This window comes from Ceratotherium simum, chromosome 24 (genome assembly GCF_057802395.1).
Source record: "Ceratotherium simum simum isolate JZ-2026a chromosome 24, ASM5780239v1, whole genome shotgun sequence".
NCBI lineage: Eukaryota > Metazoa > Chordata > Mammalia > Perissodactyla > Rhinocerotidae > Ceratotherium > Ceratotherium simum.
In genome coordinates, this window is record NC_141923.1 from 36,150,608 (window position 1) to 36,174,996 (window position 24,389).

The 24,389-nt window shown below is 35.1% G+C and overlaps 1 protein-coding gene across 5 annotated transcripts in view; it reads right to left on the reverse strand.

Moving 5' to 3' along the window:
• Positions 1-24,389, reverse strand: part of GPHN (gephyrin) — a 642,551-nt gene that overhangs the window by 353,558 nt on the left and 264,604 nt on the right. The window lies entirely within an intron of this gene.

Consider the following 24,389-nt stretch of genomic DNA (forward strand, 5'->3'; position numbering starts at 1 on the left):
GCTCCCAAAGAAGTCACAATGATGAATTATCAAAATCCTTAAAAATCTCAGTAATACCTTCAATTCTAGAGAGAGACAAACTGAAAGAGACTTCTTATCTTTTTCATCTTGTAAGCAGCTGCTGTGAGAAAGAGACGAAACAAGGGGCTGACTGTGATCAAGATGAAGGTTCTGAGAACAAATGCATACTGAATTGGGGAACTAATCTGAAATCTAGTGACACCCCCACATAATAATGAGTTAAACCCTTATCTAGATAGAAAGACTCTAATATTGGATATTTAATAAAATCTCAGAGAGAAAAGCCAAGCATTCCAACAAAGGTTATATATCATCTCTGGTTTCTTGCTTCCTCCATTTTTCTCTGTGCAAGTCTGCCCAGATCTGATACAGCCTGAGCTGACTTTATTATTCTTTCTGCACCTCTGCAATGATTTGTGAAAAAAGCTCAGTTTGAGGACTGGATATTTTTCAATTAGGTTTTTTTTTTTTTTTTTTGATAATCATATAACGAACAGAAACTTGAAGGTAACAAGAGGGTAGGTAAAATAAAATATAACAGTGCTAACATCCTTATCTTTCATAACAGGGATACAATCAATCCTGTCTAAGGTTTAAAAAGATAGTTAAAAATATGACTGTAACCTATTAATGATTTTCCTAATTTTTTTAACTTTAGAAGATTTGTTTAGCACATAAAATGTCTTATGCTTTTTCATTCACTTTCTTTTTCTTCTGTTTAAATGATATAAAATGCTATTCTGTATTAGCTTTAGAGAATTATCCTAATTTTGTTTAACTTTGTCTTTCACTCAATTAAGTATCCATCCATCTTTCTATCTATAGTATAGGCATAGAAAGATGTTGGAATGTTTTACAACTAATCTTAACAATGGTTATTCTTGGGCAATTAGACTTGAAGTGTATTTTATTTTTTACTTCCTTTCTATTTTTTTGCATTTTTGGAATTCTTTATAATTAGCATGTATTAAAAAATAAAGGGATTTTAAAAACTGAATTTTCTAGTGTTTGTTCTTCATTCTGATAAGCGAATACCTTATGCCTCATTTTCAGCAAGCTCAGAAACAAATTTTGTACTCAACAACTGTGCATACACTGCTGTGGGAGATTAAATATGGCCACATATTCTTTATAAATTCTCTTTCAGAGAGTGGAGTCTATTTCCACAACCTTTGCCTCTGGGCTGGACTTGTGACTTTGAATAACAGAACGGAGCAAGAGTCATGGCGTGTGAGTTCTGAAGCCTAGAAAATTAAAAGGCCTCACAGCTTCTGCCCTTCACTCTTTTGGTAAACTTCTGTTATCATGAAAGGAAGCCCAGGCTAAATAATGGAATGATGAGAGACCATGTGGAGAGAAAAGTCTAGCACAACAGACAGCATGAAGGCCTCAGACAACTGAGCAAGGTCACTGTAGATTCTCCAACCCCAGTTGAACTGACAAATTGTTTCAGCCACATGAGTAACTCCAGGTAGGACCAGAAGAAGATACACCCAGCTAAGCCCAGAAAACCCACAGATTTGTGAGAAATAATAAATTGTTGTTGTTTTAAGTCACTGTTTTGTGGTGGGTTTTTTTTTGGTGAGGAAGATTAGCCCTGAGCTAACATCTGCTGCCAATCCTCCTCTTTTTGCTGAGCAAGATTGGCCCTGGGCTAACATCTTTGCCTACCTTCCTCTACTTTATATGTGGGACGCCACCACAGCATGGCTTGATAAGCGGTGCATAGGTCCATGCCCAGGATTCGAACCTGCGAACCCCAGGCCAAAAAAATGGAGTGTGCGAACTTAACCACTACACCACCGGGCCGGCTGGTTTTTAATGCAACAATACAGCACAGATACAACTACTTTCATAGTTAGCATCTATGTAGCCTCTTCTTTTTCTGGCTGTTATTTCCAATTTATATTTTATTAGTCGTAAGTTTACACATCCTTTATAATAAACTTCAAAATAGCTTTGAAGGAAACTTGATGTGAGTTACATTTAAATAAATGGGTATACAGTCTCAAGAACATGATTATATCATTTAATCATTCAGTTTAAGAAACATTCCAATGCCTAGTATATGCCAGGAAAATGTGGGAATGAAAAAAAATGCATGACAAATGTCCTTGATGTCAAAGGGCTCAGAGGTATGAATAAAGTAATATAATACGGTACATCAATATATGATGGTTAGTGCTATGAAAGAGGTATGCCCAGCTTAAGAACTGTTTTACAGATATTATATGTATTTATGAATCGGTAACATTTTCTTCACTATGAACAGAATGAAAACCATCACTAAAGAGATTTTTAGCAATATTTTTTTCTTGCCCAAGAGTAGAGAACCCAATAAAGAAAAAAAAGGGACAGTAATAGAGCTAAGAGGAAGTAAGTATAGACGAGCCATCATTCTCTACATCCATTTGGAGTCTCCTACTCATCTATTATAATACATTTTTTTCTTTTCTCTGCATTTATTGATGGAAACATGAATCATTGAATTAAGCAGACCTCACCAATACAAAATCATTTGAGAAATGTCATATTTTTCTTTAGTCTATTAGAAAGTTCTGATATAACCACCTAACAAATTCCTATTTATACTGAATGAGACACAGTTTTAGGTCATCTCAGTAAAGTCTCCTCTGATTCCTCCAGGCAATTTGTTCCCTGTGTGTCTTCCCAGTCATTCCTCTGGAATAGCACTTTTCACGTTTCACTGAAATTTACTTGTTTACATTTCTCCTTTTCCCTAAGAGTGGTCTCCAAAATTTTGATCATGCATCTCCATCAGTAAAACAATTTCTGAATGTTATCTTCATATACCATTGGACTGAAACATTTAGCATATCATACAAATAGAAATTTTAGAAGAAGAGATAAAGATGACAACATTTAAAATAATTTTTCAGGGCTGGCCTGGTGGCGCAGTGGTTAAGTGCACGTGCTCCGCTTCGGTGGCCTGGGGTTCACAGGTTCGGATCCCGGGCACGCACCGATGCACCGCCTGTCAAGCCATGCTGTGGAGGTGTCTCATATAAAGTAGAGGAAGATGGGCAGGGATGTTAGCCGAGGGCCAGTCTTCCTCAGCAAAAAAAGAGGGGGATTGGCATTGGATGTTAGCTCAGGGCTAAATCTTCCTCACACAAAAATAAATAAATAATTTTTCATTGGATTTTACTAGTTGTGCAAAAATGTTTTTCTCACTAATTTTTTTATGAGAGCAATGTGCTTTAATACGCATTAGTTTAGAAAATCTTGGTTTGATACTTTGTGATGTAGTAATTAAAAAGTAAAAGATAGTTTTAAAGGATAAATAGACTAAAATGGAAGAAGTATAACATTAGGTATACTTACTAAATCATTACACAACATTATTTTTTGAATTTCCTCTACCAAACAATATGCAAATGACTTTTTGAAATGGGGCTAGTCAATTTCAATCTTTCATGATATTAATTAGTTCTTAAAAAATAATTGGAAGATGTTACTTTTAAAATATTTTTAACAAATGAAAATCTACTGAAACTCTTTAAATGGAAGATTTTAAAATGGGTTAGAATTTTGTTTCCTAGTTTTTTTTTAGTATGCAGTTATTAGTTTCTATAAACGACACAAATATTATTTCCACTAAGAAAATAACATAATGCAAAAATTTTAAGTATCCAAGTATCTAAAGCATGCTTTTATATTTTAGGAAAATTTTCCTAAGATCTTGTTTCACGTCTTTTTTTCAAAGTTGTCTTCCTGAATTAATTTAATTGCTCATTTATTTTTCTAAGCAGATTCTCCCATTTCTTCTTGCCCATTAGCCTCATCTTATCTGTATTCATATATGATCTGGACTAGAAATCTCTCTTGAGTCCTTTTTGGTTTTGTCAATCTATTCCAAATCACTTTAAAACTAGCATTCTAGCAATATATTTCCTTAAAACTTTTTAAAAATAACTTTTCTCCATTGGAGAAAACACCAACACATTTTCTAAATATTTGTTAATACAGTTGAAACTTACACTAAGTTCTTCAAAAAGTAAATATAAACAATAGCTGTCACCTACAAGACTAAAGCATATAGCAAGTGATTACTTAAATGAGAAGTATAAGGGTTCCTGAGGTATTTGGGGGGGTTGCAGAGGCACAAGGTAAGCAGATGTTTTTATCCAAGGAGTATTCATGTGTTACTTTTCATACATTCGTATTTTCTATTTGCATAAATATAAACATTATATACATTTATAACATATATTTTTAAAAGTATATATGCGTGTTTATATAATCCTTTGGACATCTCCTGCCCAGAGAAGATCTCATACTAAGATTTTGTTGCATTTCACATTATCATTTGTAATTCTCACACACCCACAAAAAACATCAACCCAGGGTGCCACTTCAGAGTAACTGTACCTCTCCTTCCAAGAAAGTGAGGGCTGATGCTTACTCCTTGGACCAATTTTAATTTAATTCTATTCATTTAAATACCAAGTATCATAATTTTCAAATACTATATATACTACTTATAAAGATATTTTAAAGAATGTGAATGATTAGAGTTCTATTCATTGTTGATCTTAATTAATGCAATGTAAGCCCTTGCAGTGATTGTGTCAAATGGTTGTAGACAACAGATTAATATTATTTATGATAATCTTTTTTTCAGACTTTATAAACGCCTTTTATCAATATGATTTTCTCAACCTTTACGAGATAACAATATATTAATCCTCTCACTACAGAAAGAAATAGAAAAGTAGATGCAACTATATTACATGCCTAATTATTCAGAAATAATTAATTTGTGCTTGGGAATCTCCAGTGTATTGTTCTAAATAAAGGTAACCTGGGTCCACATTCTATAATCATCACAATAGTATGCGAACACTGTATTGTGATGAGGAGTGAGTAACCTCAATTCCTTCACAGAATACCAAGGATTTGTTCCTAATGATGGAATCTCACTGATGCAGGTTAAGCATTTGACAGAGTACTTAGTACATAGTAAGTGCTGAATAAATGGTTACTTTTGTTATTTTTCAACATTATTTATGTCGTAGTTGCACTGGCTAAGTATGGATTTTCTCTACAACTTAACCACCTTAGAAGACCCAAGTAGAGTCAGGGTCATGGTGATCCTTTTCCCACTAATTCTGAAAGCCGAAAAACTGAAATGTCATTTTTTTAAAGGGAAGATAAACCACAAAACAGAACATCCAAGTGATTTATATAGTTGAGTGGATTTAAGAGATATGTTTTTTGACCTTTTTTTCCTAAGGCCTTCCCTGAGCTTAAGAGCCAAATATTATGCATATCTGTACTCTCCAGTGGTCTTTTTTTTTGTGTGTGTGTGTGTGAGGAGATCAGCCCTGTGCTTACATCTGCCAATCCTCCTCTTTTTTGCTGAGAAGACTGGCCCTGGGCTAACATCCGTGCCCATCTTCCTCCACTGTATATGGGACGCCGCCACAGCATGGCCTGACAAGCGGTGCATTGGTGCGTGCCCAGGATCTGAACTGGCGAACCCCGGACCGCCGCAGTGGAGCGCACACACTTAACCGCTTGCGCCACCGGGCCAGCCCTCCAGTGGTCTTAATATAAAAGGTGACCTGAATAAATGGTGATGATTTTACTGACTTTAAGCTTGTTCTAAGATTGACGACCTCTGAAGAGGACTTTGGAATAAATAATTTAAACCATATAATAGTAAAGCAAACACTTATCTCAAGATGACTCAAATAGGAAACCCTAGGAATCTACCCAATACAAGAAACGCAATTTCAGGCTTTCTCCAACCAGCCAAGTATTCGCTATCTAGGAAAAGAGAACAGCTGAAATATGGAAAACAAACAAAAAATCTCTCATCAAAATTCCTCTTAGAATTCTAGGATTAGTTTGTATACATAAAAGAAAAGAAAAGGGAGATATAACACCAACAGTTTGAGAGTAATACAATATTAGGCATTCAACATATTTCAATCAAAACTAAGAGGGCTTTTAAAACAGGAGAAAGAACCATTTTTCTCTTTAGTACAGTAGTCCCCCCTTATCTGTGGTTTTGCTTTCCAAGATTTCAGTTACACCGTGGTCAAATGCAGTCTGAAAATATTAAATGGAAAATTCCAGAAATAAACAATTGCATGCCAATGTTCTGAGTATCATGAGGAAATCTTGAGCCATCCCGCTCTGTCCCGCCTGGGACGTGAATTATCCCTTTGTCCAGCGTATCCGTGCTGTATACACTAACCGCCCCTTAGTCACTAAGCAGCCAACTCAGTTATCAGATCAACTATCACGTATTGCAGTGCCTTTGTTCAAGTCACCCTTATTTCACTTAATAACGGCCCCAAAGAGCAAGAGTAGTGATGCTGGCAATTCGGATATGCCAAAGAGAAGCCATAAAGTGCTTCCTTTAAGTGAAAAGGTTCAAGTTCTCAACTTACTAAGGAAAGAAAAAAATTGTATGCTGAGGTTGCTAAGATCTATGGCAACTTTTATTACAGTATAGTTATAATTGTTCTATTTTATTATTAGTTATTATTGTTAATCTCTTACTGTGCCTAATTTATAAATTAAACTTTATCATAGGAATGTATGTATAGAAAAAATCATCATGGTCCATGGTTTATATTTCTTGTAAAGTCATATCCAAAGTATATACCTACAAGATTTTCCTGAGGGAGAAGAGTCAAGATATCCATAACCTCCAAAAAACTTAAGTATAATTGCTCTAGCCAGCCACATGATAAAATCACACACATTCAGACAGTACTGATGTATCACTTAGTAAACAGTGTAAAGGTGAATATGCATCCAGATTATATAATTGGTATTTCTTGGCTATCTTCTTATTTCCTGACCCCATTACATCCAGATATGCCTCAAAGATATTAAGACTAGTAATTGTAAAACTAATTATACACACTTAAGGTCTATATTAAATTATTTTGCCAGTCTTTTTAACCTTTTCCATTTTCTCACTATTTAGTCCATCCCATGGATTAGGCTTACTTAAAAAGCTTTGTGTATTTGTGTGAGACTATAATCTTTTTTTCCTAAAGAGCTTTATTGACATATATTTCATATATCACAAAGTTACTCATTTAAACCATACAGTTCCCTGGTCTGTAGCATATTCACAAGGTTGTGCAACCATCACCACAGTCTAATTTTACAACTTTTCAACACTCCAAAAAGAAATCTGGTAAACATTACCAGCCACTCCTCTGATTGGGAGGGTCCAAGCAGCCATAAAGTTACTTTCTGTCTCTATGGATTTGCCTATTCTAGACTTTCACAAAATTGGAATCATACAATATGTGGTTTCTTTTGTGACTGGCTTCTTCTACTTAGCAAAATGTTTTTAAGGTTCATACATGTTGTAGCATCTATCAGTACATCATTCTATTTCTTTTCAAAAAATTTTTTTATTATGGAAAAAAATTAGGTAATAAAACTTGCCATCTTAACCATTTTAAGTATATAACTCAGTGGTATTAATTACATTCACAATATAGTGCAACTATCACCACTATCTATTTTCAAAACTTTTTCATCACCCTAAACAAATCAACATTCTTCATTCAGTGTTTGCTTGGATGCTACAAATCTTTGTTTTCTGAAACCGAGTTCTGAAAAAGTTGGTTCTAACAGTTTCTGCTTGTTTTACGGTGTTTCTACTGAGGGATGGGAGCTCTAAAACTAGCTATTCTACTCCCCATTATTAATTCTAAATTGATATGCTATATTACTTTTTTTTTTTTTGGTGAGGAAGATTGGCCCTGCGCTCACACCTGTTGCCAATCTTCCTCTTTTTACACGAGGAACAGTGGCCCTGAGCTAACATCTGTGCCCATCTTCTTCTATTTTGTACGTGAGTCACCGCCACAGCATGGTGTTTTTTTGTGTGTGTGTGAGGAAGACTAGCCCTGAGCCAACATCCGATGCCAATCCTCCTCTTTTATTTTTGCTGAGGAAGACTGGCCCTGGGCTAATATCCATGCCCAACCTCCTCTACTTTATATCAGATGCCGCCACAGCATGACTTGACAAGCGGTGCGTCAGTGCACGCCCGTGATTCAAACCTGTGAACCCCAGGCCGCTGAAGCGGAGCGCGCATACTTAACTGCTGTGCCACTGGGCCAGCCCAGCATGGCTTGATGAGTGGTGTAGGTCCACCCCTGGGATTCAAACCCGAAAACTCAGGCCACTGAAACAGAGCATGCCAAACTTAACCACTACGCCACCAGGCTGGACCCTAATATGCTATATTCTATAAGAAATTTGCCAAGGTAAAATAGTGCATTATCTTTCATGTGGTCTCTATCTTGTACTGAAAGACGATTTTTCAGAGTAAGAATTCTGAATATTTTCCAATTTTCATTTTATTCTACATATAATTTCCACAGTATTGTTCCGCTAATAAACAGTACCACAACTTTCCAAACACAAATAACTAGGCATGAATTTTATTGGTTTGAAAGCAAATCCAACAAACTTTAAAGTTTTATTTAATAACTCTATACATTTATTACATGATTTCATTGCCATCAATCTTATAGTGCCTAATGTGTGATCTTGAATTTAAAGATAAAAAGATGACTTCCAAATACTTTTCAGCTATGTATTTTTCAGTTCTAAAATTTTAATTTGATTCTTTTTACTACTTTATATTTCTCTGCTAAAATTTCATATTTTTTCATTCATTAAAAGCATATTTTCCTCTACTCCTTGAGCACGGTTATAGTAATTACTTTAAAAATCTTTGTTAATTCCAATAGCTGGGTCATCTTCGGGTTAGTATCAGTTGGTTATCTTTTTTTCTTGAGAATGGTCACATTTTCTTGTTTCTTTATATATTAAATAATTTTGGACTATATTCTGGACATGGTCAATCATATGTTGAAGAAACACTAGGTTTTGTCATATTACTCTGAAGAATGTTGATTTATTTTTATTTTAGTAAGCAGATGACTGGGGTAGACTCAACTACAAACTCTGTTTGCTCTGCAGTGGATTGCAATTCAAAATTCAATTCAATTACTTTAGTGCTAGCTGTGCTGCTTATAGTTTATCCAGCACATTCACGGTTCAGAGGTCAGCCAGAGAACTAGGGAGTTTATTTACAGAATTTGAGGCTCCCCTCTTCGGCTCTCTCCTTTTCAGGATTTCCCCCTGTACTTTTTTTTTTTAAATTGCTTTATTTACTTATTTATTTATGTGAGGAAGATCAGCCCTGAGCTAACATCTATTGACAATCCTCCTCCTTTTTTTCCCTTTTTCCTCCCAAAGCCCCAGTAGATAGTTGTATGTCATAGGTGCACATCCTTCTACTTGCTGTATGTGGGACGCCACCTCAGCATGGCCATGCGTCGGTGCGCACCCGGGATCCGAACCCGGACTGCCAGTAGCAGAGCACACACACTTAATGGCTAAGCTACGGGGCTGGCCTCCCCCCTTTACTTTAATGCAGCTGTGGTTGCCCCAAACTATGTTCTTCCAGCCAGTATGCCTGCAGGTTTTAGCTGCCAGCGAGGCCAGATTGGGGCCTACTCTCAGGCTAAAAGTTATAAAAATGGGATACTCTACTAATGTCCTCTTCCAGATGTCAGCATCTGCTTGCCTTTAGTTACTCTCCAGTGCTTTCAGAGAGTTATGTTTTTGTTTGGTCCAGAGTTTATTTTGTTATTTGCAATAATAGATAGGAGCATCTGTCAGGAGCTATTGAGCTATACTAGAATAGAGCTTCTCCTCAAAGCAGTTTAAACACCCATTATTTTATTTATCAATAAAATTTAGTACCACCACTATGAGTCTGGCATTTCAGGCCATTCTACTCACTGCTGTAGAATAGGCAATACAAAAAAAGTGGCTATGTGAAAGAAGTTTGATTAAATTATCACCTGTTATATAATTGTAAACTAGTTCTAGAAGTGACAGTTGGTGAAAAAAATAAATGTTCTGTCTTTTAACCTGATCTTACTTTTTGTTCCACTTTTAATTTTTTGGCCCCAAATGAGAATAGGCTTCGTACTTTTTATGATTCTAAAAATACATGCTTATTAAAAAGACAAAAATGATTCGATCAACATAAAAAAAGTATAAAGAATTGAAAATCACCAAAAATTTACCAACAATAACCCATTTTAAACTTTCATTAATCATTCTTCCATACAAATTTCCATACATAAATAAATACACACACATACACACAGATGCACATAAACACACGGGTGTTTTTAACTTGCCTCTTCAAGTAGACAATAGGTCATAAATGAATTCACTACAATGATTTTTAAATCTACATAATAGTCTGTAAATTTTAATTTAAAAACCCTATTGATAAATATTTATGATAGTATTATTAAATATTTAAACTTTTGGTGCCCACTCGGTTGCGTAGTGGTTAAGTTCATGCACTCCACTTCGGCAGTCTGGGGTTCGCAGGTTGGGATCCCGGGTGTGGACCTATGCACTGCTCAAGCCATGCTGTGGCAGAGTCCCACATACAAAATAGAGGAAGATTGGCACAGATGTTAGTTCAGGGCCAATCTTCCTTAGCAGAAAGAGGAAGATTGGCAACAGATGTTAGCTCAGGGCCAATCTTCCTCACCAAAACACAACTAAAACTTAAACTTTTAGTTTTTTACATCTATAAACAACACTGTTTACTTTTATAAGTTTTTTTAACTGTGAGGCATTGGAACAGAGGTAATGAGAAAAGGAACAGGCTTGTGGGCAAGACAAACCTGGGTGCCCGTTCTAGTTCTAGTGAACTTACTAGCTTTGCATCCATAGGCAAGTTATTAAAACTCTCTGAAACTTGGACCACTGTTAGGAGGAATAAAGTAAAAGAACGTGAAAAGCATCTACTATAATTCCGGGTACATAATAGGAACTTAAAAAATAAGTGCCTGTTTGTACGTGCACACAATACATACACATTATAAACCTATTAAGGAAGCAAAGATACTTGGTCAAACCATATTATTTATTACTGATCTGTATATACCAAAATTTGGTGTGAGAATATATCTTCATATTGAAATTATATAATTAGTAGGAAATAGAAGAATTTCTGTCATAGTTATATCACGTTCTCTCAAATGTCAATGATATACCTCTGACAAAGTTTCAGATATGATGTGGTTTTCTTTTCCTTTGAACATTTTATTGCGGGCTGAATATAGCTAGACAAATAATTGGACCTGGATAACATATATTATTTAATTAATTTAATTCTAATTAAAAATCTCCTTAACAAAAACCATCTGGAAACAGTTTTATTCACTGATATTTAGCCCTATGTGGAATATAAAAGGTCTGATTTTCAATAACTTTTATAGTAATAACTGTCACTATGGTCTAGTTTTCCATTAGAATATCAGTGGTAAAACATCTTTAAGATGTTACAATATAATTTATATGTCTGTTAGCAAAGAATAGCAGAGGAAATTCATCTTAGTAAGGTTAAAGAAAGTATGCTATTCTGATGGAATTTTAGCCAAGACTTCTGTGCAAGATATTATGTAATAATTAGTAAGAGAAACAATAGAACCTTTGATCTATCTATAGGCAGCAAAAAATAGCAGAAAGACAGGTAGGCTTAAACTATCTTTTCAAAAAGAGCCAAGAACTGTTCCCTTTACTAAATCGAATTGTTCTGATGTTGAGAGGAAAATTACCTACTCCACATTATACAACGGTAATGCTAAGTTCTGGTGTTAAAAAAAAAAAAAAGGACTTAATGCTCAGAAATATAGTAGAGAGAAAACCTGCAGCAATTTGATATTTCTTATACTTGAAATATATGTATTTTTCCATCATTCCTCTGGGATGCTTTCACTCTGAGGAGAAGATAACATAGGAAAAGTGGCTCTCAAATAAGTGAATAATACCAGAAAAGAAGAGAGATGAAAATCATCAAGAGTGAACAAATCAGACAAAAGCACTAAATTATTTTATGGGGGAGTGAATAAATTTCCAGTTACAGGACTTTACCAGTATGCCTTAAAGACTCCCAACATTTATTATTCCCCTAAAATATGATTCCTCTTTTGAATTCTTTAGCTCAGGAATTGGCACTATCTTCCATTAAGTTGTCTAAGCTAAAAACCTCAAATATCTTTATTTCTGTTCCTCACTTCTCAAGTCTACTTGGATCATATCATATAGATGCCATTCACCGTGTGTTTACTATGTACAGGTACTGTGCTAAGTACTTTACAAACATTTAATCCTCACAACAACAGTAGGTTTTGTAACCCAACAAAGGTAGATTTTTATTATCTGTATTTTTAGGAAAACATAGAATGGTTAAGATACATACAAGGTCACAATGCAATTAAGGTGCAGAGCCTGTCTTATTAACCACTGTGATGTACTTCCTGTACGTTTCACTACTGTTGCCACTGACATGAGCCTTGTCTTTATCATTGTTCATCTAGATTGGTATAAAGCATCCTAAGTGTTCTGCCTCTATGCCTCCTTCCAATTCGTTTTGATAAGGACATGTAAGTCCTCTGAAATAAACCTGAAAATGTCTTTGCTTCAAAATCTTTAGAAGCTTTTCTCCCTGAGACATACAAATCATTTACAATGTGACTCTAATTTTCCAGTCTCATCTCCTGCAATTATTCTTAATAATCCCTTGACTTTAGCCAAACTTGCACTTCTCAGAAACACTGTGTTTATTCATATTTCATATTTGTTTTGCTTTCGAAGCCCTTCTCGTCATATTTTCCATGAAGAATTCCTTGATTCTCTTTGCCAGAGTTAGTCACTGTCTCCTTTGTGCTTTAAAAAATTTTTATATATATTTAATATAGAAATTACATTTAATAACGACATAAGATTGTCTCTTGCACTAGACATCAAACATCTTCAGGATCATTCATTTAATCAACAAATATTTATTCATTAACTATAACTGAAAAGATTGACAGGCTGACTTACCTTAAAATTAGGAATTTCTATTTATCAAAGACAGTTTTAAGATAACTTTAAAAAGGGAAGAAATAGAGTGGGAGAATAAATGTGCAATATATGCAGCAAACAAAGAACTCTATCCAGAATATATAAGGAATATCAACTAATAAATAAGAAAAAGACAGTTAACCTAATTTTTAAAAACTGGAAGACATGAACTGTCACTTCACAAAAGAGGATATCCAAATAGCCAATAAACATATGAAAAGATGCTCAATATCACTAGTCATCAAGGAAAATATAAATTAAAACATACTTTGGTATCACTATTTTCTGAAATCATTAAAATGAAAAAAGACTGACAATACTAAATGTTAGCAAAAACGTGAAGCAAACTGGATTTCTCATAAGATGCTGAAGAAACTATAAATTTGTACATCTACTTGGGAAAACTGTTTGCAGAATCTGGTAAAATTATTTCTTTGCATACTCTATGACCCAGTATTTCTAGGTCATCTCTATCCTAGTGGTTGGATAGCTAATGGATATGCGTACATATGTGTACCAAAAGACATGTTCAAGATGGTTTACTGCACCATTATTCTTAATAGCCCCAAACTGGAAAGAACCCAAATATCCTTCAACACAAGGACGGATAACTAAATTGTACGTTTAGTAAAACAAAAAACACAGCAATGACCCACTGATATAAAGCTCAAAACAGGTAAAAATAATTCATGGTGCTAGAAATCAGGATAGTAATTACCTTTGGGAAGAAGGGAAGGTGTAGTGATTGGGAGGGGGCACAGGGAGATTTCTGGGATGCTGAGAATATTTTATTTCTTTATCTGAGTGCTGATTACACAAATGTGTCCACTTTGTGATAATCTATCAAGCTCTACACTTATGATGTGTATTTTTCTGTATGTACAACGCATATATAATATTGCACTTCAACAAACAGTTTATTTTAGGAAACAGAACCCAAACAAAAGCTATGAAACTGGATGAGATAACTGAGGAAGTTTAAATACACAGAAAGAACAAATGATAAACTATAATTAAAAATATAAATGGGTGAATGAGAGATTTAAGGAAATTCAGGAAGAGCATTCCAATTAAGAGAAGGGGTATTGGAAAGTAACACATATTGAAGTAAGTGGGTTTGTATTATTCACGGGGAAAGACCAGGTGAATGATGCTTTAGACTACACTACTACTGACTCTCGCTATCATAAAAGAACTCAGACTTTGGGTTTGACTCTGGCTCCACCACTACTTGCTGTGTGACCTTAGGCAAATCACTTAAAACTGTCTTTGCCTCATTTTTTTCATTTATGAACAGGGACAATAATAATACACAGCTCATGTGTTTGTTACGGGGATTAAAATGAGTATTTTTAAAGCAATTACAATAGCGCTTGATACATCAAACATTAAACAAACAAACCAACCAGAATCCTGGCAGGATTTTACTTTGTGATCTCATTTTACTAAAGCTTACTAGAGTCAATCAAATGAAAAACTACTATACATAATAACTGTTGCACAAAAAGTAGTTAAGAAAAAAGATTTATACACAAAACAAACAGCTGTTCTACACCGTACCAAAAATCAGTTAAAAAATATGATACAGAATTCTGCTTTTGGGTAGAATACAATAGGTCATAGCAGGTTAATACTTTCACTATAACAAGTAGACAAAATCAGGCAATCACAAAAATTGTATTTTTTAAAAATTAAAACATCAGAGAGGTACAGAAGCAATAAATTACATAAAATAAAATTCCAGAGATGCGGAAACTTTTCTGAGTTAAACTGATAATCTCTAGTTTTTCCTACCACCTACCCATCCCCACTGAGCATATTTGCTGATTTTGGCCAAAGGGCTGACCATCAGAGAATGGTTTGCCTTTTCCAGGCAGAGAACCTCTGCTGGGAGGAAAAGAAATCAGAAAGCTGTTAGACATTTAGAAATTAAAAACTTTAATAGACTTAAACACACGGCTGTTGTTCTCCTTGGAACAACTATAGATTGTGGTGCTGTACATAAGCCCGTTAAAGCACAACAAAAAGCTTAGGAAAGACAGAGTGAAATAGTTTGCATTCTTCATAGTGCTTAAGAAACAAAGACCTGCTAGGGAAGTAAGCCTGACCAAAGAACAATGCATTTCCCTTTCAAGACATCTGCCAGTTTTTGAGCTTATATTGGTTAGACTGGAGGCTAGAGAGCTAGGCTGGAACCTATGAATATCAGAGCTAAATCTCCTATTGTTGTTCAGGAATGAGGGAATGGAAACCCACTATATTATCAACCCAGCTCAATTCCTAACTGGGCTGGAGTGATGAGCTTCTCATACTTTCTGCCTATCAGTAGAAAGGGAGACATTCTAAGATGGATGATAAATCATCTATAATCAATATGGTTCTTTTACACACAAAATAAACTTATAAAAATTACTTGGCATGCAAGAAAATAGGATCCAATATTATGATGAAAAAACAGACAAAACCCCCCACAACAGATGCATGGGGAGTTTGCAGCCAAGAACTTTAAGGTAAACTGATTAATATATTCAAGAAAATAGAAGATTAATATATTCAAGAAAATAGAAGATAAAATAGATGAAATGATGGAAAATTTCATCAGAAAACTGGAATCTATAAAAAAGTTAAATGAACATACTAGGACATAAAATTACAATATCTGAATTTCAGATCTAAATGAGTTGGTTTATCAGGATTAAAGAATGTAACCACATGTCAAAAGGAGAAATGCAGCAGAACACAGGAATATTTTTTTTTTTTTTTTTTTTTTGTGAGGGAGATCAGCCCTGAGCTAACATCCGTGCTAATCCTCCTCTTTTCTTTTTGCTGAGGAAGACCAGCTCTGAGCTAACATCTATTGCCAATCCTCCTTTTTTTCCCCCCAAAGCCCCAGTAGATAGTTGTACGTCATAGTTGCACATCTTTCTAGTTGCTGTATGTGGGACGCAGCCTCAGCATGGCCGGAGAAGCGGTGCGTCGGTGTGCGCCCGGGATCCGAACCCGGGCCGCCAGTAGCGGAGTGCGCGCACTTAACCGCTATGCCACGGGGCCGGCCCAGAACACAGGAATATAAAACTCAAAGACAAACCAACAAAAAAGTACAAATTGATGTAGAGAAAGTAGAAAGAATGAACAAACAGAATAGGACAAAACAAATATGTGAGACATACTCAAAAGGTTGAATATAAGTATAATTAGATCCCAGAAAGAGAGGAAAGAGAGAATGGGAAGAAGCAATAGTCAAAAACAATGTTTAAAAATTTCCCCATATTGATGAAAGATATCAATAAAAAAGCAATTATTAGTATTGGAAATGACAAAAATAATTATGAGTATTTAAAAAGGTAACACATGCATGTTGCAATACACCCTGGGATAAATCACCAAAAAAAAAAAACCCTACAAAAACCCCAAAACAAAACACACTCAAAATATATAGCACTAACAAATTAATAAAAGCAAAAAACTAAATAATAAAAGCTACTCAATCTAAAAGAAGACAAAAAAAGAGAGGAAGCAGAAACTAACAGGCGAAATAAACAATAAAAGCTATATTAACAATTATAATAAATATAAATGGTCTAAATGCTCTAAGCAAAAAACAAGAGTTTCGGGAAAAAAGTACAAAGATGTATATAAGTGACATTTACATTTTAAACATAATAACAAGAAAGATTAGAATTAAAATGATAGAAAAAGATATATCACGCAAACATCAACCAAAATAAAGTGGTTGTAGCAAATTATATTAAACAAAGTAGACTATAAGGCAAGAAATATCGTAACAGACTAAAAATATTTCAAAATGATGAGTCAAGCAGATATAAAAATATTTTGTAAACATCCAGTAACATAGCTACAAAAATATATAAAGCAGAATTTGATAGAATTAAAAGGACAAACAGACAAATCTCAATCATAGTTAGAGATTTATGTGCAACACTAAATGCAACCACTGCGGAACATAAAGACTTTTTCAAGGGCAAATGTAACAATTACCAAAATAGACAATATACTAGGACAGCAAGACTAGACAGCAAGTCTTACAAAATTTTAAAGAACTGAAATCACACAAAGGGAAAGAATCAAGCACTTATCCTGCTTTTTCTGTATGAACTGTATCACTGCATAAATAAATAATAGATAAGGGGAAGCATCTCTTATAAAAGTATTCTAGCTAATAAAACATTTTAATTCTGTCATTTCTTTTGGTTATTGTTTGCATGATACACAGTTTTTTATCTTTTTTTTTTGGTGAGGAAGATCGGCCCTGAGCTAACTTCCAATGCCAATCTTCCTCTTTTTGCCGAGGAAGATTGGTCCTGGGCTAACAACTGTGCCCATCTTCCTCTACTTTATATGGGACAATGCCACACCATGGCTTGACAAGTGGTGCATTGTGCACGCCTGGGATGTGAACCTGCAAACCCTGGGCCACCAAAGCAGAGTGTGCGCACTTAACCACTACGCCACCAGGCCAGCCCCCTGTTTTTCATTTATTTATTTTTTTTCTGAGGAGGACCAGCCTTGAGCTAACATTTATTGCCAATCCTCCTCCTTTTTTTTTTTTTTTCCCTTTTTCTCCCCAAAACCCAGTAGATAGTTGCATGTCATAGTTGCACATCCTTCCAGTTGCTGCATGTGAGACGCCACCTCAGCATGGCCAGACAAGCGGTGCGTCGGTGCGCGCCCGGGATCCGAACCCGGGCCACCAGTAACAGAGTGCGCGCACTTAACCGCCAAGCCACGGGATCAGCCCCTGTTTTTTATCTTTTTAATTTTATCCTATATGGCATTTTTCAATACACAATATGTCTACTGTAGAGAGCATTTAGTTGTGTCTTTAAAAAAATTTTTCCTTTTTTTGCTTGAGGAAGATTTGCCCTGAGCTAACATCTATGCCCATCTTCCTCTATTTTGTATGTGGGTCACTGCCACAGCATGGCCACTGACAAGTGGTGTAGGGTCCGCACCCAGGAACAGAACCCAAGCTGCCAAAGCAGAGCGTGCTAAACTTAACCGCTAGGCCATGGGACAAGCCCCTTTAAAAATTTTTTTATCCAGTTAAACTATATGTGCCTTTTGATTGGATTGTTAAATCCATTCACATTTTAAGTTATTACTGATATAGCTTGATTTATATCTGCCATTTTACTTTATGTGTTCTATTTGTCCCTTCTCTCTCATTCACTCATTTATTACTCTTCTACTCCTTTCTTTTGCATGAAGTGAATATTTTCTAAGGTAATATTTTAATTCCTTTAATGATTTTTTCACTATTGTTTTTGGAGCTATTTTCTTCGTAGTTGCTCTAGGGTTTACTATGTATATCTTAGCATCAACTTCAGATTTGTATTAACTTAATTTCATGAGATATAGAAACACTTCCTATATAGATCTATTTTCTCTTCTCCCTTTTTGTGCTATTATTTTATACATGTTACATACATATTTTTGTAGACACAAATATATATGTATATACACACAAACGCACGTATATCAAACCCAACAACTCATTGCTAATTAATATTTTATATAATTTATGTCTATTAAAAAAGCTGAGGAAAGAGGAAAAGTATATATTTATAGTGTGTGTTAAGTATTAACCTTCTTATGTACTCTTTCTGGTTTTCCTATTTTGTTCTTGTAGATTCGAGATACCATCAGTGTTATTGTACTTACTCCAATGTATCTTTGCTCTCCCACCTACCTTCTTTGTGCTGTTATTGTCAAATACACTACAATTCTATATGTTATAGGCTCAACAAAACAGTTATATATGTATTGTCTTATACAATTGTGTTTTAAATCAGTTAAGAGAGGAAGGGACAAGAAATATGCATTTATATCGTCTTTTATGCTTATGTAATTACATTTACCAGTGCTTTCTGTGTTTTATGTGGATTTGAATTACTGTCTGTGGTCACATGTTTTTAGCCCGAAGAATTTTCTTTAGTATTTCTTGCAAGGCAGATCTGCTAGCAAGAAATTCTCTCAGTTTTTTTTAATCTGGTAATATCTCTATTTCATCTTCAATTTTGAAAGAGTTTTCCTGGATATAAGATTTCTGTAGTATATATGTATATGTATATAGTTGATGGGTTTTTTTCTTTCGGTACTTTGAATATGGCCTTTTAGTGCTTTCTGGCCTCCATTTTTATTGATAAGTCAGATGTTAATTTTATTGGGGTTCACTTGTATTTGATGATTCATTTTTCTCTTACTGCATTAAATTTTTTTCTCTTTGTCTTTTGCAACTTTTACTATCATGTGCAGTATGGGATGAATGTTTGTGTCCCACCAAAATTTCTTATGTGGAAACCCTAATCCCAAGGTGAGGGTGTTGGAGGTGCTGCCTTTGGAGGTAATTAGGTCATGAGGGTGGAGTCCTTATGAATGGGATTTGTGCCCTTATAAGAAGAGACCAGGGAGCTAGCTGCTATCTTTCTGCCATGTGAGGATACAACAAGAAGTCAGTTGTCTGCAAACCAGAGAGGGTTCTCACCAGAACCTGACCATGTTGGCACCCTCATCTCAGACTTCCAGCCTCCAGAACTGTCAGATATAAATTCTGTTGTTTGTGAGCCACCCAGTCTATGGTACTTTGCTATAGCAGTCTGAACTAAGACAACGTGTGTGGGTGTGGATCTCTCTGAGATTATCCTATCTGGAACTGATGGAGCTTTTTGGATATGTAAGTTAATGATTGTAATTAAATTTGGCAAATTTTCAGACATTATTTGTTGTAATATTTTTTGTGCTCTTTTCTCTCCTGTTTGTATTCTCATTATCCATATGTTGGTGTGCTTAATGGTGCACCACATTTCTCTGAGGCTCTATTCATTTTTCTTCATTCTTTTTTCTCTCTGTTATTGAGCTTGCGTAATCTCTATTAGCCTATCTTTAAGTCTGCTGATTCCTTTTTCTGTCAAGTTGGAACTGTTTTCAGCCCTTCTAGTGAATTTTCCATTTCAATTACTATAGTTGCAATGCCAGAATTTGAATTTGCTTCTTTAAAAAAAAATTTCTGTTTCTATTGATAGTGTCTATTTGATGAGACATTGTCATCACGGCTTTCTTTCAGTAGGTTTCCTAAATTTAAATTTAAATTTAAAACATATTTAGATAGACTGCTTTGAAATATATCTGTTAAATGTAACATCTAGGACCTTTCACAGGTAGTTTCTGTTGTCTGCTTTGTTTCCTGTGTATGGGTCACATTCTCCAATTCTTTGCTTGTCTTGTAACATTTGTTAAAAACTGGACATGTTATATAATGCATTGTAGCAATCCTGGATACTGCCTCCCCTCTCTCTCTTCAGGGCTTTTTTGTTGTTCTTTGCTTGTTTACTGGTTTACTGAATTGGCTAGGCTTCTTTAGTAAAGTCTATTTCCACTTCTAATATTGCTCTTCAGAGGGCACAGCAAGGCATGCACAAAGTCACCTTGGGATGACAGTGGTTTTAGTAGGGTTCTCTTTGACTGTCTCTTTTCTTTCCTTGATGTCTCTGTTAAGCTATTTCCCTCTTTGCTAGCACACCCAGCTGTTAAGCTCCACTAACTTTCAGCTAATTGCACTATTATTATAAACAATGCTCAGCGACATAAATTGCTCCATAGTCTGATCCAATTAAATTTAGGCAGGGCAGTTTTTCAGTCCAGTCTTTGAGGTTTGTTCTGACCCAAGGAGGATTCTTTTTAGCTACTTCTTTCCCAGGTTCTTTCTGGTAAACTAACTGATTTAGCTTCTTGTTCTTTTAGAATGTTTATCAGCTTTATCAGCCACCTCTTAATTGTTTACCACCAAAATCTCCATTGTTTTTGAGAGTACTCTTAGGCTTGAAATTCTCCACATTCTTTTTCAAATAAGGCCATTTCTCTTGGGAAGAGCTTCAGAGCAATCTGTTCTTGTGAACTGCCTTAGATAAAATCAGTAAGCCACCTTTTCAAGTGCTGTGTAGCGGTGGTGGCCTTTGGTCTTCTTGGTTTTCCTCTCTGAATATGGATGTTCTGCCCTACCAGCAAGTTGAGGTAAGGGTGATCAGGCCTCCAATATTCTTAGCCTGCTGAATCTGGGCTACAGCTTCCATTCTATGAATGGGGGCTAGGTGGAGGAAGGGAGCCCCTGACCTTTCAGCTGCACTCCTCAGGAATTTAACCTCTGCAAGTCAGAGTTGGAAGCAAGAGAAATGATGAAGTCCTGTCCATCTTGGAGAGATACTGTGTCCCTTAACTGAGAGCTGAGGAGAAAGAGAGTCCCATACTCTAGACCACACCTACCCAGAGTGAAGTTTCCATCAAGCTGAGAAGGCGTGGGAAAAAGATCAGGTTGTGGGTAAGTGCCACAGACTCTCATTGTTTTATTTGATACTAGATTTACTTGAATAAATGTTTCATTTGCTGTTTGTCCTTAGAATATCCAGATACTTTAAATGGTTGTTTCTCTATAATTTTTACCAGATGAGGTTGATATACTGGGGCATGGGTCCAATAGAGTTCCTCATTCATGATTTGCAGAAGTAGATTTGGTGACAATCCAATTTTTAAAAATATCTTATACCTCAATTATGTTAAAATATATAGGTAATGTTAAAATACAAATATAGAGAAAATATTCCATTTATAGAAGGAAACAAAAATAGGACATTAAAAATAATTTTAAAAGAAATTGCAAAGATCTTTATGAACAAGACTAAATGATTTTACCTACGGACTTATATTTCATTTCTGAACATGAATACTCACTACTGAAAACATATTTGCTTCCTAAATTAAACTGTAAAGTTAATGAACTTTTATCTAAATTTTTGTATAGGGCCGGCCCCGTGGCTTAGTGGTTAAGCGCGTGCGCTCTGCTGCTGGCGGCCCGGGTTCGGATCCCAGGCGTGCACCGACGCACCACTTCTCCGGCCATGCTGAGGCCGTGTCCCACGTGCAGCAACTAGAAGGATGTGCAGCTATGACATACAACAATCTACTGGGGCTTTGGGGGGGAAAAATAAATAAATAAAATCTTTAAAAAAAAAAAATTTTTTTTGTATAAATATTTTTTTGGAAAACTTATTTTGTCTTGTTTTTTTTGCCTATTTTCTAATAAAAAATTTTTTGTTACTGTTAAATTTGAGAATTTTTTATATATTCTACATAGAAGCCCTTTGTTGGATATGTGGTTTGCAAACAATTTCTCCCAGTGTACAACCTGACTTTTCATTTTCTCACAGGTTCTTCTGCAGAGCAAAATTTAAAAATGTTCATGAGTACCAATTTATAAAATTTTCCTTTTATAGATTGTGCTTTTGTTGTTGAGTCTAAAAAATCTTTGCCTAACTACAGGCATATTTCCTTAATAGTAAAAATACTATCCTTAGTCTCCTTAATAGTAAAGATAGACATGCATATTTATTCATACATGGTATATTATAGTGAGTATATGTTGAATTTAAACTTAATTGTACTATTTAGGTAATTTAAGATTACTCAGCTATTAGCCAACTAAAATGAACATTATAACCAGACATTTCACATTTCTTCTAATCAAAACAAAAAGACTGTATCTGATTTCAGTTGAAAATGCTAATAGGGACATCAAATGTTGATGAAATATTTTATAACAGTTTTTCTTCCAACACTTTTGAAAGCAAGAATCAATTTCATATGTTTTATGCCTCAGGCCTCAAACTCTTCGAAGCTGTTTTAGATGAATTACCAGTAAAACTGATGGAAAAAATCATATATTACATGTCATCTATGAATCATGTTTTTTTCAAGGAGTCTCCTGAGGGATAACTCTTATAACTCTAGAATTTCAAAAACAAAATGAAAAAACTACTTCTTTAGAGAAAAGTCACTATTAAAAAAAAAGGCAACAATTCCGTTAATTAACTAAACTAATAAAAGAATACATTAATCCTCTGGTTCTAGGATGGGCCTTCCCCAGGTCAACAGTTTTGGTCCACTGTTATTACCTCATACAGCTTTTTTAGGTGATTCGATTCACTAGCATGGCCTCAACTAACTCTTGCATAATGACAAACCCCAATATCAATCGAAAGACTTATCTGTCTTCTGAGTTCCAGGCCAATTTATCCAATGACTTAGTGGATATTTGGTTATCTGAGAGGAACTTCAAATTCAGTAAGTCAAAAACTTACCCTCTTTCCTTTCAAATTATTCCTTCTCTTATTTCTCCTCTTTAACAGCAACACAATCTATTCAGTTATCCAAGCCAGAAACCTGAGTCAAACTTTCCATCTTCCCCTAAACATCCAATAAATCATCAAGTATTGTTGATTCTACTTTCTTGTTTTTTTTTTGTGAGGAAGATAAGCCCTGAGCTAACATCCATGCTAATCCTCCTCTTTTTGCTGAGGAAGACTGGCCCTGAGCTAACATCTATTGCCAATCCTCCTCTTTTTTTTTTTTTTTCCACAAAGGCCCAGTAGATAGTTGTATGTCACAGTTGCACATCCTTCTAGGTGCTGTTATGTGGGATGCGGCCTCAGCATGGCTGGAGAAGCGGTGCGTCAGTGCGCACCCAGGATCCGAGCCTGGGCCGCCAGTAGCGGAATGTGCGCACTTAACTGCTAAGCCACAGGGCTGGCCCTGATTCTACTTTCTTAAATAATATTTCTTGAATCTGAGTTTTTTCTTCAGCCTCACTGCCACTACTTTAGCTCAGGTTTTAATTATTTTGCGCCTACATTCTTGCATTCTGGTTTCTTTCCTTATAGATGGAACCTCCTTTTCTCCACTGAGATAATTTTTCTCGCTCATCATAGAAAAACCTAAAAAAATTACCAACCTAATCATGTTACTTTTTTCTAAAAATCACATAACGGCACCCCATAGTTTTCATTATAAAATCCAAATTTCTTAACATGGCATAAAGGCCCACCGCCAGTCCTATATCTCAACAGTCTTTATTTTACACCCTGTGATCTGGTGCCATATTATCTCATATTTATGCTTTCTCAAATGCCTCTGCCTCTGTATAGAACTCCAATTTGCTGAGTTTACCTCTTGGAAAGACTTTGCTGATTATCTTTTTCAAATGGCCAAGTGCCCTTCCTATGTGTTTCATAGAATACTTTGTTTACCTTTATCACTTAACATGTATTATAATTGTAATATAAGATAGAGCACCTTTAAGATAGATGGATTTTAACTCTATATCCTTTACATAAATGCTGCTTAATTATTTATATATACATTTACAGATTACTTAAAGTTTCTAGAGTTTGATTTTTTTTCTCAGTCATTATAAAATGTATTTCAAGAAGGAATATACTCATGTTATTCTGACTCTTTAACAACACTTGATTATATTTTTGGGAAGTAATTACTGGACCTCAAACAACAATTTCAACAAGTTAACCTTTATTAATTTCCATTTTCTCTTCCAAAAAATAGGGGAT